Raw genomic sequence first — 18,451 nt, 5'->3', positions numbered from 1 at the left:
TTCCTGACAATGTTAGAATCCTTGACAGCTTCGTGTCGCCATTTTATTTAGTCAGTAACTCAGGAAAATTAATCAGAAATGTCGCCTTTGCTCTTTCTAAAACTCTACAGGTGAGAGAGAGAGACAATTATTTGTAAAATGTTTGTCCTTTGCTAATAACAAAACTTTCTCACTTTCGATAAGTGTTGTAAATGTAATTAGAGTATAGTATAGGCGTTGATCCTGTACCGTTGTATTTGAACCACTAATTTATTTCCCACCTCCCTCCTCCCCCAACGTTGGTTAGGGTACGAGCTCACAGACATAAAATAATTGTTATTGTTAATGTTATTGGTAAATGTCATAGTAGGGAGGTCACACGTGCTCTGACCTTCTGTGGTTTTTCTCCGGATTTTCTACACTCTGTGTGTGTGTGAACTTTTATAAAACCTTGATGTTTTGTAAGATTTGCATTTTAGTATGTAAAAGCTTCTTAAGCTGCCTACTGTAGTGGAGAGAGGCTCTTTCTAAATTTTATATATATATTTTTCTTGTATTAAGTGCAAGATAAAGACGATACAGAAGAACCATAGACTGGAAACTATGGACAGGGTACGAGAATGGGAGAAGTTGGGATTTTCCATGTTTCCACCAAAAAGTGCTCATGCACTGTATCGCTGGCTCCGTTTTCGGATACCTAACCCTACAACCGGGGGAAAACCCACAAATCTGACTAATTTCTTATCGTCTGCGGACACAAACTGCTTCACACGGCACCTGACCAAAGAAAGCAAGGATTTTGTGTTTTGTAGTGTCTGCTGTACAGAATGTAGACACTCTTTGAAAGAAAAACCCATTACAGTTGCAAGGACTAACTAAACAATGACATGTTAGTTTTTGAAACGTTGTATTATTGATCAAGCTTCGTACGGATGGACGGAAGGACGGACAGACAATATAGATCATTCACGAGTGACAAGAAAAATAACCTAATATTCATGATCATATAAACAAAAGTAAACTGACATCCACGTGCACACTTATGCATTGTCACGAAAGCCCCGAGCGCACATACACCAGTCTGTCAACACGTACGACATGTAGTACACATGAAATGATTTCTCAAATTTCAATATTTTAATTAAAAAATTTTGAACAATAGCGTAAATAAACAAACTATCCCACAGCGAGCTGTCACGTGATCGAGTGAACTAAGACGTCGTGGACGTTGTCTCCGTGATCCCCCTCCCCTTCCTTCTCTACAATCTTTTCTAATTATGTTGTGATTAGATCATGTGATCTTTATCTACGAGCCTGTAATCACATGCAGGTAGCCAAGTCTCGTGCCAGTCATGTCCATCATTGCAATGTGTCGTTCGTCCCATTTCAAAGTCAAGGTGAATGTTTCGATACTTATCATCATCTCACCCTGTGTCGAGAGCGTTAGATAATATGAGGAAACAGCTGACTGGCAATTACATTTTTTAAGTTTAGTTCTATCTATAAGCTATTTTTCAACGATAATAGCTTGGACAACACATCTCAACTTTTCCACTCCTGCACATTTTCCCTTATTCCATTTAAACCTCGTTCGTGTCTTTGATGCCAAGACACCAGCTGGACATGTTTATAGCAAAAAGACCGACGATGGACTGCATATTTACAGACACTGATCATTTGTGGGTTTTGGGGTTTTTTAAAATTTTTTTTTTTTTTTGCCAAAGTGGGTAAAAGCAGCTTATCGTTCGAAATTGCCCCAGATCAGTAAATAAACTGATAAGACACAGACAAAATATCAGTTAAAAAAAATCGCGCAGTCACACCCCATGACGAGCATGTGATCTAATCAGATGATGTCCCCAGGCTGGGTATAAAAACTACAGCCACCCTCTTGTTTGTCGCGTTGACCGACAAGGGAAATACATTGACTCCAAACTGTGAGTGACTGCTTGTACTTTAGCTTTAGTGTCCTCGTGACATTTCACCTTTTGTCTGGCAGGCATCAACATCTCTTGATCAATTCTTAGTTTCTTGAGCTATTTATTTACAGCAGTATATAATGATCGTTGTATATAACAATCAAACATAAGATACGGGGAAAATATTTGGTTTGTAGTATATTCGTCGTTGTGTTATAGCTAGTTGTTATTGTTTTGTTCAGTTTAAGTTCATCCCCGTCTGTCCTCGCCCCATTTTACTCTGTGGATGTGGAAATCTGATGAAGGCCTGAGTCTGCAAACTGCATTGTGTTCTGTTTGTCTCCTGCAGATGAAGTGCATCGTGCTGCTCGTGGCCATTGGCGTGGCTTCCGGTCTTGACCTCGAGGCTGAATGGAGAACCTTCAAGACCAACCTTTAACAGGGTGTACAGAGACCCAAGGGAGGAAGCCTACAGGTCAGTTCGAGGGGTCAAGCACGAAGTCGACAGCTCTTTTGATGGAACGAGTGATGGGACGGAGGACTTTATGGAAAAGGGGATCCGGGTAGATGGTGGTGGAAGCTGTTGGGAACACTTTTGGTTTTTGTGTGAATGGCAGCGATTTTGCGATGTTCACATGAAAGATGACAGTTGACTGATGATTTTTGTTCTTTAACTTTTGTCTGTAACAGGCGTAACGTCTTCCAGGCTCACCTGGACTTCATCCAGAAACACAACCTGGAGGCAGACCGTGGACTTCACACCTTCCGTGTCGGGGTTAACGAGTACGCGGACATGGTGAGGCAACCAGAGTATTGAGCTTTAAAAACTGACTTCGTGGTTAAACTTTAGAGGTGGATCAATCCATCGTTTAGCTTGCTTGTTTGCTGGCATTGAGTTTGTCTGTCTTTGCCGATCCGTAGTTCTGAACTAAGTCCCCTGTGTGCATGAAATGTGGTATAGAAGACATTTCTTTAAATGTTCATTTTAAGTACTGACTTATTCAGTAGTTGGAATATTTTACGGTTCATTTGATTTGCAGACCAACGCAGAGTTTGTTCATGTCATGAATGGTTTTAAAATTCCCGAAAACTACGAATCCAATGGACCTCTGTACACTCCACCCGAGGTCTCTGACTTGCCAGCCAGCGTGGACTGGCGTACCAAAGGTTACGTCACACCAATTAAGAACCAGGTAAGGCTACCTCTGGAATAAATATCTTGCATGTGACAAAAGAAGCTGACGATGACGAAACCAGTTCCTTTAAGGATAAAGGGGATACAAAACTTTTGTTTTAATTACAAATTTCGAAGACATGCGAGACTTGTTTTTCGTTACGAATGTTGATTGGAAGTGACGGTTTGTGACACCATTTGTGACGTCACTACTTTTTCTCGTGAAGGCTCAGTGCGGCTCGTGTTGGGCCTTTTCTGCCACGGGGTCACTGGAGGGTCAGTGGTTCAACAAAACCAAACAGCTGGTCTCCTTGTCGGAACAAAACCTGGTGGACTGCTCCAAGAAGCAGGGTAAGAATGAAACCAAATTTCCGTCAGTCACAGAACTGTGAGACCTTTGCTGACCCCTCCCTGTAATTCTAAGAGCTTGGGCGTTTCACTAAAGAATCTTGAGCGTATAAAAATAATCTTACGGTTGAATCTTATTATCATTATGAACTTTTTCAGGCACTTGCCTCTTTTTTTGCAAATGAAGACATCAAGCGTCTTTTCTAGAGACTTAGCTGGACATCAGTATACCATAGGACAATGATTAATAGGAGGAGTAAAGATGTAGTTAGTAAGAATTGAGAAAGTAAAGTCCTGCGAAAATTGGGAAAGGTTTTCTCTTTCTGAGTGTTTCTGTTACCGGACGATCATGTAAGAGAAATGAATGTCGGAAGATCCGTTATTTACCTGTACAGGTAACCAAGGCTGTGAAGGTGGGTTGATGGATCAGGCTTTCACCTACGTTAAGGACAACAAGGGCATCGACACCGAGGCCTCCTATCCATACAAGGCCGTGGTAAGTGTTCATGTATTCGCTGACAGAAGAAAATTTATTGTATTTTCCAAGAATTTATAGCTTCTGTCTGGGCCTGGTTGGCCTGTCTGGCTCCTTTCATCCTCTGTACCCTGCCTTTCACTCAGCTGTGAGTGAACTACTGTTACATCCGCTATCGTCAGGCGTCTGTGTCATCGTCTGATGCCATCGGGTATCGCCCCTCTGACACTAGCTGTATCATTCCCACTCTGAAAGCCTCGCAGGTCTTGATCATCATCCATTTGACACTAACACCTGCCTCACTTTATCTTACAGGACGAGAAGTGTGTATTCAAGTCTGCCGACATCGGAGCTACAGACACAGGCTTCGTGGACATCAAGAAAGGCAGTGAGGCCGACCTGCAGGCAGCTGTGGCCAACCTGGGACCCATCTCCGTGGCCATCGATGCCAGCCACAACTCCTTCCAGCTGTACAAGTCCGGCGTGTACTACGAGAAGAAGTGCAGCTCTAAGCAGCTGGACCACGGAGTGCTGGCTGTTGGTTATGGCACTGAGCAGGGAAAAGATTTCTGGCTGGTGAAGAACAGGTGAGAGATAGAGAATAAAGTAAACATGTCAATAAGGTATAAAAAAATGAGAGAGAGCTGTTACACAAGATACAAACTGTGATTTGCTTTACAAGTTGTTGATATGAATGGCCACAGAGCCATTCCTTAGTCGTTCTACTCTCTTTCTCTCTGCCTCTCCCTGTGTCTGTCTGTCTGTCTGTCTGTCTGTCTGTCTGTCTGTCTGTCTGTCTGTCTGTCTGTCTGTCTGTCTGTCTGTCTGTCTGTCTCTCTGTCTCTCTTTCTCTCTTTCTCTCTTTGTCTCACATGTACTTTTATTATTGTGCGTGTATTTACTATTTTTAAACTTTCTAACAGCTGGGGCACCACTTGGGGAATGGAGGGCTACATTATGATGTCGAGGAACCGCAACAACAACTGCGGCATCGCCACCATGGCCAGCTACCCCGTTGTTTAAACCGTCATAACCGATTCAGTCGCTGTGACATCAGTGGCATTACACACTGCTGGACACAGTGTTTCTGTTACTGTCATTACAGTTTGTTCTTGTTGTTTGTCTCTCGCTAGAACAATTGCACCGACGGGTACTGTTTGCAAAATAAAAGATTTTATAAATAAGAGAGATTGGTTTCTTGTTGTTCACACTCTGATGCTGTCTGTGCTGTTAGTTATTGGTTGCTTATTTTCTTCAATTTTTGTTTTACTTATTGTCTCTCTTCACAATATTTCTCTCTCTCTCTCTCTCTCTCTCTCTCTCTCTCTCTCTCTCTCTCTCTCTCTCTCTCACACACACACACACGAGCGCGCAGGCCCAAAATGCAGTATTTTCTTTAGTACAGATGAAATAATTTCTCGCCTTCATGTGTTTTTCCAGTGTGTGCAAGCTTGACGATTAGGACACAAAAGACACTAAATATTTTTTATTCTCAACAATGGTAGGTTAAGCGAAACAGTTTCCTTGCTTGCATGTGGTCTTGCTCACACAGGTAAAATGACAGGTGACAATGACTTATGTATAGAGTAACAAGATAGGACAAAGACAGCTCAGGTCTTCCACACTGTCAACTAAAGCAAGGGAAAAAAGCGGTTTCCAGTCGTCTTCTGACTGGTTGACTGGTTGAACAGAGGGAGGAAAGTGCTTCCACCTCGTGCAAAGAATGATTGGAGGGCGCAGTGAGTGAGGTGAACGCCCTGAGACGGGATGTGAACTCAGCACCTGAGGACTGTTTCGCTCGTTGTCATGCTGTTTCCAAGGTTTCTATCCACTGGCGTCTTTTCGCCCACAAACTGGGGACACGTTTATCAAACTAGACCAGAAAACACAGATTTATCTAAATGCGGGAAAACCCCAGTGAAAATAAAGAGACTTGTCCTCACGTTCTGGGTCTGTGACAGTCGGGGTCACAGAGTGGAAGAATGTCACGTGCAGCAGCTTGAGGTTCTCAGATACACCTGCCTCCAGAGTAAAGGTGGTTTGGGGGGAGGATGTTTGTGTTTGTGTCTCATTCCCGACATCTGTCTTCGTCCCCTTGGAAGAAGAGGAGAAAAAGAAAAAAAAACTAGTAAAAGAAACAAAATCAGGTCAGATAAAACAGCTGAGGGTTCCCGAAGAGACTTGTAGGTATACCGGGTGCAAGAAGAGATTATTAGTTATTTTCAAAATAAAAAAGATAAAATGAGATAAAGGCCTCACGATAGGCGTGTGACTTGACCAGATGGCGCTTTAGACGGGTGTATAAAAAATCAGATTGTCTTGCTTCACAAAAGAGATACCTTCACAGGAAAAAAAGTAAGTTTTTTTCACCCTCTTTTTTAAATTCAGGTGTCCCGTTGTCCCCTCATATTTATCCACTTTATTTAAAATCTATGTACTTACAAGTAAAGTGCAGCAGTCCTTATATGATTTCCACCTTTATCTTCTTATAGGTGCTTCTGAATCTTTTTAGTCCTTTTCTTTCTTTCCCATCGAAAGCACGAGTTCAGTAACGAGGAAGAACGCGCTCAACTTGTATTTATATATTTTTAATAAAACCTCCGAAACATTTTGCTCAGTGGGTGAGTGTGGCGATTGTAGTTGTCATCGGGGACAGTTTTTGTGATGACGATGACCAATTCCTCGCCTGACTTGTCCCAGCCTTCTGAGGGGTCAGATACCCATTCAACTGCTAGGTTAGACTAGGCGAGGAAGTACGCTGCGCCATTTGGGCATCGAACCGTCGACTACACGCATCAACGGTCTCGGACGACAATGCCTCGGCTATTCTCTTCTCCCAGCCCCTTGATACATCCGGGCTCTCTCACACAGACAGACCGCGAAGGGAGGGCTTGGTCTGAGCAGCCATTTTGCTTCCCGTGTGAGCCGCTTAGAGAGATTTTACTGCATCTGTCGTCAGCTCCGTCGTTCTTGGTCCCGGCTCTACCGTTTGATATATAACTAATGACTTTAAATCTGCTACTCCCATCCTGCTTTTGAGACTGTATACCCGGGGTGGAGAGAGTCAAAAATCATTTGGTGTGGTTCTTCCAAAGCAGCTGCGGGCAGGACTCAAAATTCAGTAACGCTAGGAGCCTTTTTCGTAGTGACATAAATTTACATAATAATAATCATCATAACAACAACAACAACAACGACGACGATGACTTAAATTTTGCGGGACAAAGAAAGAACGTCCATTACCGGACATACGGGTACCTGACGGGACAGACACGTGCGCTTTTCATCGGTCGTCTGCCTGTATTGCGGTGACTGGGAGGATAGTGCCAGGAGGCCTGCGAGTGTACAGGTTGCAAAAGTGTTAACAAACTGAGACTAACCTACGGCTTCATCAAATGTAGTGGGCGCATGTAGTAGTTGATAATGTGTGTGGCCCGCCAATGATGTTCTACAAATCCAAATGACCATTGGCAGAAAGATGCTTCCCACCCTGCTTTATACAGAGAACAAATATTCTCCATATTTTCGCTAATTTTGATTACAACAAAAGACAAATATGAAATCCATCACCATCTTTAGTCACAAAATAAACATATTTCTACATGGTTTTATGGAAAGTCCATTGGAGTGTGAAAAGAGGATACTGACATTCATCAATATGTCAGAATAATGTCTCATAATATCTCATTTAACTGCATCTGTCTTCACTTTACTCGTTCTTGGTCCCCCGTCTACTGTTGGTGTGTAACCAGGGACACCCTCCGTGCTTTTGAGGCTTTATGAACTGAACTGTAGTACTTTGTAGGGACTCAGCAGACACACACATAGACACTGTCGCTGAGATAGATAGATATCCATAAGTCTTTAAGAACCTGACAAAAGTGATTTTCATTGCCTGTAGATGAAGTGCCTTCTGCTGCTTGTGACCCTTGGTCTCACCTGTAGCCTTGACCCTGATGCTGAGTGGGAGACCTTCAAGAGGAACTTCCACAAGGTGTACCGGGACTCCAGGGAGGAAACGTACAGGTGAGTTGAAGTTCTTGGGTGGGGTGAGGACTTTCATCGCCGAACAGAAATGTGGCATCTTGCAGCTTCTTAAATACGTTTTCTATGAAAATCAGTAAAATAAGGCAATCGCAACTGACAAATTCTGACATGTCATATAGTTTCAAAACTATCGTTGACAAAGAGATTAATTTCAATCAAGTTCAAATATTAAAAAAAAGAATGAGATCAAATGAGAATATAAAACAAAGCCTTAACTCCATGTCCCTCCATAGTATCCTTACCATCATCGCCGCACCCGTCATCAACCAGCACTCTTGTATAGGTAAGAAAATGTTCAGCCCCACATTGTGTCAGACAAGTCTAACTGCCACCGTTACCTTTCTATTGTGACAGGCGCAGTGTCTTCCAGACTCACCTGGACTTCATCCGGCAACACAACCTGGAGGCTGACCTCGGACTCTACACCTTCCGTGTCGGGGTCAACGAGTACGCGGACATGGTGCGTACAACATCATCCAGGGGCCGCTATCGTCAAGTGTCTTTGCTTTACTAGTCGAGTGATTGTTTGCTTCCCTTGAAAATATTGTGTTGAAAATAGAAATATTGCATCTACATCTACTTCATGAGTAAATAATTACATGTGTGCTTCCTACTATTCGCTTGATTTTTTTCTTCTAAACCCATCTTTCTTATCTTCTCTCTTTCTCTGCTAGCGCGCATGTGTGTTTGTGACTCTTTCTCTTTTTTTTTTTCTGTTCCACATGTTCTTGCTTCATGGAGATGCACAATGGGTATTCTCAATTATCCAGTTCTAATCATTAAAAAAAACCCTGTGATTCCTTATATATGAGTTCGCTGTGATGTTCTTCACTCGACACCCGTTTCTCTGACTCGCAGACCAACGAGGAGTTCGTGCGTGTCATGAACGGCTTCCGAATCCCCCAAAACTATGAAGGGACAGCACCTGTGTACACTCCACCCAAAGGCCTGAACCCACCCGCCAGTGTAGACTGGCGCACCAAAGGTTACGTCACGCACATCAAGAACCAGGTATGAGCACGTAACAGCCACGGAATATAAAATATCTACCTGCTTCCCCATGCTATAGTTGACTCACTAAAAGCCGCTCAGAACCCCTCGTGTAAACACCGACATGACCATTGTTACCAGCATCCACGCATCATTACTCCTGTACCTCCCTCTTTCTCTCTCTTCCCCACTCTCTCTCTCTGTAATATGTCACGGTAGTTTATTTTCGTCTGACTTTCCTTTCCTTTGCCGCCTTGATTTTGGAAGACAAACTTGTTAATGTGACGATGCATGGTGTGCAGGGTCAGTGTGGCTCGTGCTGGGCCTTCTCCGCCACAGGGTCCCTGGAAGGTCAATGGTTCAACAAGACAAAACGACTGGTCTCCCTGTCCGAACAAAACCTGGTTGACTGTTCCAGCGATCAGGGTAACAAGAGTGACATTGTAGTACACCAGGTTTAATAAAATATCAAAACAGAAGTTTCTTGCATGAAAGTACACAACAATTAATGTAGGAAAAGAAATAGTAAATAGTGCGAAGACCAGGCTCTGAAAGTTAGATGACGGAACGCTGGATTCTGGAATTTTGTTTCACCTGTGCAGGTGATTATGGCTGCGAGGAGGTTACATGGACAATGCTTTCAGATACATCAGTGACAACAAAGGTATTGACACCGAGGCTTCATATCCGTACAAGGCAAAGGTAAGTCCTGTTCTTCTGGCCACTGCTCCACAGAACATCCACACGGACAGTTGTGAAAGCTGTTACCTGTCCACCTGCTACCATTCGTGTGACAGCATAACGTCTCTGGACAGACACACAAACTGTCCTTAAATATTGTCAGACTGACAGCCAAACAAGAACAGACTAACAGACAGTAGGACGGAGAGGCACCCCTTTGTGTGACACTGTCACTGTATCCCTTTGTGTGACACTGTCCACTGTATCCCGTGTCTGGCATTGTCACTGTCTTACAGGACGGGGACTGTACATTCAACCCTGCCAACATCGGAGCTACAGACAAAGGCCTCGTGGACATCAAGAAAGGCAGTGAGGCCGACCTCCAGGCAGCTGTGGCGTTCGTAGGACCCATCTCCGTGGCCATTGACGCCGGCCACACGTCCTTCCAGCTGTACAAGTCCGGCGTGTACTACGAGAAGACGTGTGGCTCACAGAAGGAAGACCTGGACCACGGCGTGCTGGCTGTTGGCTACGGCACTCAGGACTCCAAGGATTTCTGGCTGGTAAAAAACAGGTCAGCAGAACGAAAAACTAAGTTTTTGTCATTAAATTTTTTTCATGATAACCTCTAAACTGCGTTGGATACCCGTCCAAGTTGGTTTGAAGAAGTTAGCTGCTTTAAGATTGTTTTTTTTTTCTTTCACAGTACAGGGGATTTACTCTCTTTAAGACAAATACTATTTTCTCTTCTTACATAATAGCTGGGGCACCAGCTGGGGCATGGAAGGGTACATCATGATGTCTAGGAACCGGAAGAACAACTGCGGCATCGCCACTTTGGCCAGCTACCCCGTCGTCTGACCAGACATCGTCACAAGCAGGAAGACGTCCTTACAGACGGTCGCAGGATCCACAGCGCTGAAGGCAAAGACTAGCTGACAACGCTGACTTCTCCGTCCAGATCCTTTCTATGCTTTTGGTGTCAAGAATAATCTTCTAATTTTACAGTATTGGAAAATAAAATTAAAAAAACGATTTTGCTTGGCTGCAGATCAAAATGGAATGTAACGGTGTTCATACTTTGTTGACAGAATGGAATGATGTGCATAATTTGTTGTTTGATTAGTATGGTGTATATAATTTGTTGGCCTTATATGTTTCCATCCCTGTTTGCCATCTTTGCTTTTCTGCTTAAATTTTTATCTTTTTTATCCTTCTCTCTCGCTTTGTGCATAAACACTAATCCACCTTTTACACGGGCCGGATGCAGGAACGTACACACACGCGCGCACGTGTGTACCTGAATTCATCTGACGACACCTATGATAAGCTACAAACTTCTTAAATATTTCACCTGCAGCAGCAACTGTCTTGTAGCAAAATTATCTTCGATGGTCAGATTTTGTATTTTTTATGTCAAGCAAGACTGGGTCGGCAGACGCTACCTTTGTTGAACCTGAGATAAGAGAACACGCGAGAAGCTAACCGCTGTTGAGTGACATGTCACGGGGCTGCCTGTAACGTCTGACAACAAAGCAGGACATCGCAGTTCCTAGGTTCCTTGACCAGCTGTGGACAACTTGCACAGCTCTTACAGAATAAAGAAAGCCTGCTAGAAGGTTGGCATTCTCTTATGATTCATCTCACCGCCATTTTGTTCTTGTTTGTTTTCTGTTGTTCACGCCATTGTTTTGCTCTTATAAATTAGTTCTTGTTATTTTATAGTCTTCATGTTCTTGTTCTTCTTGTTTTTAATTCTTGGTGCGTTTTCGAATGAAAAAAAAAATCACCTCACATCCGAACCATATCGTTGTGACTTTGGTCTGTTGAGGCAGTTCTTAAGCGGACAATTGTTTGACCAAGTTTGGCAAAGCTTCTAACGTGACTGTCACGTAATATGAAAACACGTTTGTTCATATTGTCCAGATAAGAACAAAGCTGATTAGTTGTAATTGTAGTCAGCCTGTGAATCATAGCAAACGACTTTCGGGTCACCCAGACACAACTGAACATCTACTCTATTAGTTCGTCGCTGTGACGAGGCAAAAATAAAATAAATGCACAAATAAATAAAAATAAGAATGAAAGGAGAAAGACATAAAAACCCGCCTGAACAAAGGAGAGAGAGAAAAAAGACATTCCATGGCCGTAGATGTCACGTGGGTGAACGGGTGTCCTCCCTACATCAGTAGTTACGTATCAACTGTGACCCACGATCCGATTCTGTGACGTACTAGATGCGCTCGCTGTGTTACGTCCTGCTCCTGGTCGTGACGTCAGCCCACAACGCCGACCTCGACAAGGAATGGACTGCCTTCAAGAATACATACAGCAAAACCTACACGGATGCCGCAGAGGAAGGCTACAGGTAGGCTGCTGAGTAACAGTTCACTGCGCGTCTTTTGAACGTCTTTGTTGACCTCTCTGTTGACCTCTCGCTACCTGTTCTATACGTTATATGTATATTGGAGTACACTGCAAGATTCTTACAGCAGTTTAATTTGAAATTTTTAATTTGTCACACCGTTTTTTCCCCTTTGGCATCATGATGTAGTGATTGTTGCTTTGGTGGTTGCTGCTGCACGTCACGTCACTGTTGTTGCTGTCGCTGACATCTGCTGCAGGCGAGATGTGTGGGAGGACACCGACGCTACATCCAACAGCACAACCTGGAGGCTGATCGCGGGCTCCACACCTTCCGCGTGGGGGTCAACAAGTACGCGGACATGGTACGTGACGACACATGGAAGTCCTACACCCCTCAAATCACGTGACAATTTTCAAAGCGCCTGCTTCACGCTGCTCCAGAGCAGTCTGGGAGCATCTCTATCTCGGGTTAAATCAGACACTGGCTAATCTCATCTTTGCATTCAGCTTTCAAGGACCAGAAATGTTAAAGCCACCTATTATTGATGTTGGCATCGAGAAATTAATCAATTAAATTAATTAATACACCGCTCTCTTGAACAGCCAAACTGGGAATTTCGTCAAAAGATGCTTGGGTACATTCCGCGGAATCGAACCATTTCCAGCCATGCACAGAACCAGCTCGTCTTCAACCGCGTCCGTCGTCCAGATCCCTGATCAGGTTGACTGGCGGGACTCTGGCTATGTCACCCCCGTCAAAGACCAGGTGAGCATTTGTCTATCCCTCTGAGCCAGCAAGAACTCCATGTACCAATGACCACTTCATGGCTCGCACCCAAGCCTAAATTTGTATCAATTAGAGAATGACTGAACTGTATACCAGTTCACAGGAAAGAAAATCATTTCAATGTCAAGCATTAATTATACTTAATGTCGAGGGTAATATATCAAGTGTATGTCATTTCGCTAGCAGACTTAAACTGTATGTCATAGCTGACATTTTCCAAAGCTGCAAACTAATTTATTGACAAGCATAGATCATCCTTTCCATTGATTGCTTTTCTCCAGGGACAATGTGGCTCATGCTGGGCCTTCTCGTCCACCGGAGCCTGGAGGGCAATGGTTCAAGAGGACTGGAGATCTCATCTCCCTGTCGGAACAAAACCTCGTAGACTGCGACACTGAAAGTGCGTTATATTTTTTTCTGAGACTCTTTGTGTGTGTGTGTGCGTGCGTGCGCATACATTCTTTCTGGATGTTTTGTCAATCTCCCAGTGTTTTCTGTCCTTTTCCGTCTATCCCTCATTGATGGTGCCTTGATGTGTAGTGTCCTTGTAAGCGGTTGTAAGTAGGAGGCTGAACTGTTTTGGCAGTTAACCAGGGTTGCAATGGAGGCTTCATGCAGTTGGCGTTCATCTACATCGCTCAGAACGACGGCATCGACACAGGGTCGTCCTACCCTTACGAAGCCCGCGTGAGTATTCATGAAAAATGACCTCTCGACACTTGTATGATCATAGCTGTAAAAAGTAGACATAACAGTTGCTTTTACATTTACAGACCAGACTATATGCCTGCTCACGTATGTTTGTTTGTCAGTGCACGCCCGCGTGTGCATTTGTGTTTCATACTCGCTTTTTTAATTATGTTAATTATGTTTCTTGTATTTTCATGAAACAGCCCACGTTGACATGAAATACTACCAGAAATTTACGGTTTATTAACACCTTACACATATACACTAAACAGGGTGTGCAAATATTCGACTCATTAACCAACAACAAATCAACCAAGCTTCCACTATTCTTAGCATAACATCAACAAAATATTGTTATCTGTCGCACGACCTCATGAAGTGGTGTCACTGATAAAGTCAATCTTCAAGCGCTCGCCGTTTTAAAATTAATGTCCCCGTTCATTATGATATTTTGAATACCCTGCTGTGTAGAGGATATTTAACGGAGCAAACGTTAGTTCTGGGTAATATGGGACTCACAAACTCCACTACCAGACATGATCCGTGGTCTCTATCTGCAGTCCTCAAAGTCAAGTCGCACCTTCTTTCGGAATCCGTTAGCCTGTAGTTTCAACACCAAGGGGGAATAGCGTCCTTTTCCTGTCTATTAACTGCTAACCCGAGTGTTACATCGATGTGTGTTCAGTTGGCGGGGTTAGTTCATTACGAGGATCTAATACGCTGTCACAAAGCTGGCTGTGAGGTAAGTGAGGGCTGTAACACCTCACGACTACCTCACCCTTTCTTTGCCTTTGTGCTTGTCGTGCAGCTGCAATAGCTTAGGAAGATGCTCGGCTCTTGCCTCCTCATATCTTTTTTGAGGTAATCGACTGTCTCCACCCTGGTACCTACGCCGACCTGGTTGCAGGTGCAGCAGTTTCTTGTCCAGTGAATGATAGAGGGACAGATCTGGCAGACTGTAGATGACAGGAAGGGTCCTTGCCCCACCTGACAGATGTCTTCTTTCCACCTCTTGCTGTGCAGGACGGACCTTGTCGCTTCACCAGGGGCAACGTCGGGGCTGACGTCATTGGCTACAGGGACATCACACCGTACGAGAGCGAGTCGGCGCTGCAGGAGGCGGTGGCCACCATCGGCCCCATCTCTGTTGCCATGGACGCCGAGTTGTCGTTTCAGCTGTACGAATCGGGGGTGTACTACGAGCCGAGGTGTACAAGCCGCTACGAACTGTTGAACCACGCAGTAACGGCTATCGGCTACGGCTCGACTGCTGACGGGGACTACTGGCTGGTCAAAAACAGGCAATAATTCTGTTTAAAACTTGTTAATTATAATACAATATATCAGATTACAAACATTACGTATTATGCAACAAAGCACAACGGTGATAGACGTTTTAAAGATGGAAAGTCTAGTTAATTTTACAATTTGGGAAATTATGATTTATTTTCTCGTTGCAGCTGGGGCACCAGTTGGGGAGAGAGCGGCTTTGCACGGATGGCAGGAACAGGGGAAATAACTGCGGCATTGCGACTGACGCTTCCTACCCGGTAGTCCCCCCTAGCAGTCCTGAAACTTCTTAGTCTCGACCACGACTACCGCCACACACCACCACCACCACTACAACCACCACCACCCAGCCCCTACCCTCCGCTTGTAGACAACCGCTGACGACAATAATTTTTAGCAGAGATTTATAGATACTAAATGGTATACATCTAGCCTCCTGAAATATATCTTAACTGCTAATTATATGAAAGCGTATAAATATATGTGTGCCTCTCCACATATATGCATGTAGCTCTGCTTCTTTTTGTTATTTTTTTTTTTTTTTTGCTAACTGCATGAAACACGGTTGTCTCGCAAAATAAAAAATAAAGTTTTGATGCTATGCGCACATTCGTGTATGTATTAGGCGCATGACATATGTGATACCTAATGCATGTATTACGCATTATCAATTTTAGTTTTGTGTGCCTTCATGCTTTCCTTGTTGATTTGCCTTATTGAATTAATCGCGACGACGCGTATCTTCTAAATATGTTAAATAGTTGAAACACTATGCTTATCATCAATGAGTCACTGTCGAAACTAAAACTTTTAGTCTTGGTCGAGTACTTATAGAAGTTATAGCAACATTCTAGTTCATTTACCCTCCTCGTGTAACGACAGTTCCTGAATTGCACTCGTTGACTCCACTGTGCTCACCATCCCTGTACAAGTGGCTTACATATCTACAGTGGCATGCTGTGAGACTGAGGTCAGAACCGTGGCATTTATCTCAACCAGTCGTAGACTACAAGCTCGCAGGACCCCAGTTCTCGTTTTCTCCAGCGCGACACACCTCAGTAATTACATCGTGTTCGCACTTTTTTCTTCCCTTTCCATATCCGCGCCCTCTAACCTGCCCCTCGCCCCTCCCCTTGGCGCGAGCGAGGCGCGCGAGTAGCTCGAGCCCTGAAGCGTGCAACGCCCGCGACTGGCAACGGGACCTGAAGTAGTTGTCGACGCAACGCACGCTCCACAAAGTTTGTTCGCTCGTAACAATGGATGTTTCTCCTCGGATAGCTTCCCCAACCTCGATCCTTCTTCCACCTTCGCCCCATCGGCCTCGGCGGAACCATTTTGAGAGCAGACTCGGGGCCAAGTTCTTGAGGAGCGATGCCAGCGCCACGTCTGAACTGTTAACCGCTCACGTGGTCTGAGAACCATGCGGTTCTTCTCTCGGTCTCAACCAGCCAGGCTTTTACTATAGTTTTATAATATTTCATCACGGTTTGTTAGCCGTTTACGGCAGGATGTTAAGGGCAAGAGAATGGCGGGTGTTCATAGTTCATGGTAGCTAGAGGGGTGGAGAGCATATATGATGTTAAGAAAATATTACACCGTCAGGTCTGATCCTCTTTCAATGTTGGGATATATAAACATCTTAGTTTTTTTTTTGTTTGTTTTTTTGTTTTTTGTTTAAGGTTTCTCTCTTAGCCTGGCGTCGTGCACTAGTTCTCACTCGCCCAGTCTTGTTCAACCGACTCAACACCCAGCCACCCCGCCCCAGCTGTTTATCCGTCCTATTCATCCCCCAGAAAACACATCCCACCCCAGTGCACGGCATGCTGAGTGGTGTGTGCAGCGTTGACTCCAAAGTTTCACGAGAAGCTGACACATATCGGTTCAGTAACTTGCTACTTACAGTAGGTCGTGTGACCTGTGTGGGAGGTGACCGTCCAATCCACCCCCCCCCCTACCCGGTAAGGTGTGTGACCCACATCTGCGACAAGTAGGGAAAAACGGATCCTGTCTGCAGTCTCAGCCCCTCCTCCACCCACACCCCACTGGGTTCCCTCCCCCTCTTCCTCCACCCTTACGCCCGATCATGCAGATGAGGCACATGCCTCGCACACTTTGACACGACACAAAGGCGCGCGCACGCCGGGAGGGGGAGCTAGCGGGGCTGGGAGGGGCAAGGGAGGCGGAACGCAGAGAGAGAGAAGGAGAGGAGGGCTTGTCAGTGCCGCTGGAATGTGTGCGTGCTAACGTGTGTAGAAACTTCCCCGGCCGTCCAGCCAAGCAGAAACACGAGGCGACCCTCGGTGTGGAGCTGTTCCCGCTCGGAGGAGAACTTTACAGGGACTCCAGCTTTGTGGAGGCTATGTGTGGAGTCCAGCGTGCTGCCTGCCCTTTGTGCGTGTTTGTCAGTGTGCTTTGAATACCCGGTGTCTTTGAAGGAGAAATGCAGCCACCGATGTGGCTAAGGTACCCGCTCACTTCGCTCGGCAGTGACGAGGAGCAGAGTTGCAGGAGGAGGAGGAGTGCAAGTCTCGACTATCACGGATAGGTCAGTAAACAAGCCTCTCCACATCTGATACACGTCTGTTGGTAAAGCTTTCACACCCCCATGTATGTGGTAACCTAACAGCAATACAGGGTGCGGTGAGAGGCGACAAAGACCCTAACTTTAGTAAGTACTTTTTTTTCCCCGGACTTTCTTCCTCTCTCTCTCTCACGGGGAAAGCCTTTCATTCGGCGTTATACGAGCTACCTGCGATGAGTTGATAGACTACTGACTAACGAGTGATCATAAATCACGACAGCCCGACACTGTGTCCACACCTACCCACGAGTTTGTGTTTATGACTTAATTTCTTTCCCAGCATGCTGATCACCTGTACTGTGTGCAGACAGTTGGCGTTCAGCTCTCCACGTGGTAAGAGATAAAAGATAAAATATTAATTGATCCTGACAGTCGACCTCTTGCCAACTGACCTCGCATCAGTAGTGAGGGACTGATAATTATCTTAGCATCGTCTGCTGTAGAGTTTGATTTAAAGATGTTCCTTTTTTTATCTTTCTCTCTCAAGTTTTCGTTACAGTTGGAATCAATTAATCTTCGCGATTATGTTGCACAAACCGTCAGTTTAGTCTGTATTTAATTACGAGCTAAAGGCAGCTAACCTCTCTATATTGTTAAAGACTGCTTTTTGTTCTCCTCGAAAGTCTTTCTTGGTTTCATTTGTGCATTAGTCTGATGTGAAATTCGTGTACCACCAGAATGTTGACCTTCGACCCCGCAAGAATCTGTCATGCTATGCCAAGTGTCGAGACTGAGACGACTTAAAAAAAAAACATGCATCAACTGTATTTTAAGCGCATTGTTATTGAAGTGAGTGGCGTATCAACTGTTGCTGGCAGATGAAAGTAGGACACAGTTTCACTGTAAAAGGCAGGAGAAAGATTACAGGATTTTTTTTCATTTGTGAGTTAGGAGACGATAATGAATCAGAATGTAGTCGGTCATACAACCTACAAAGTTGTATTTTTTTTTTAATGAAATCAGCTGCACGGTAACATCCACAGGAGGTGCAGCCGGGGAGATGGGTACGCCGGTGTATCGTGGAAACTTGCAAGGATGGAAGGAAGAGGAGAGGATGCGAAAAGGGGGCAGGAGGTGGGTAGGTCGAGGGTGGAACAGGGGTGGAGGTGGGAGACTTGGCCAG

General features: G+C 44.7%; 1 protein-coding gene and 3 pseudogenes across 2 annotated transcripts in view; all 4 read left to right on the top strand.

Moving 5' to 3' along the window:
* The first annotated feature begins 1,331 nt into the window (after positions 1–1,331).
* LOC112555315 lies at positions 1,332–5,081 on the top strand (annotated as a pseudogene).
* Positions 5,082–6,217: 1,136 nt separating this feature from the next.
* On the top strand, positions 6,218–10,676 carry LOC112558179 (annotated as a pseudogene).
* A 403-nt stretch (positions 10,677–11,079) lies between these two features.
* LOC112558177 lies at positions 11,080–15,290 on the top strand (annotated as a pseudogene).
* Positions 15,291–16,824: 1,534 nt separating this feature from the next.
* The window catches only part of LOC112558172, a 33,548-nt gene continuing 31,921 nt past the window's right edge, over positions 16,825–18,451 (top strand). The window contains exon 1 of one of the 2 annotated variants that reach the window (XM_025228462.1): positions 16,825–17,292. The gene's annotated coding sequence lies outside the window, so the exon portion shown is untranslated. Of the gene's footprint in view, positions 17,416–18,451 lie in introns of both variants that reach the window. The other variant, XM_025228461.1, reaches the window with a different exon arrangement.

Source organism: Pomacea canaliculata, linkage group LG2 (genome assembly GCF_003073045.1).
Source record: "Pomacea canaliculata isolate SZHN2017 linkage group LG2, ASM307304v1, whole genome shotgun sequence".
Classification (NCBI taxonomy): Eukaryota; Metazoa; Mollusca; class Gastropoda; order Architaenioglossa; family Ampullariidae; genus Pomacea; species Pomacea canaliculata.
This window is presented reverse-complemented; position numbering and strand designations above follow the sequence as displayed.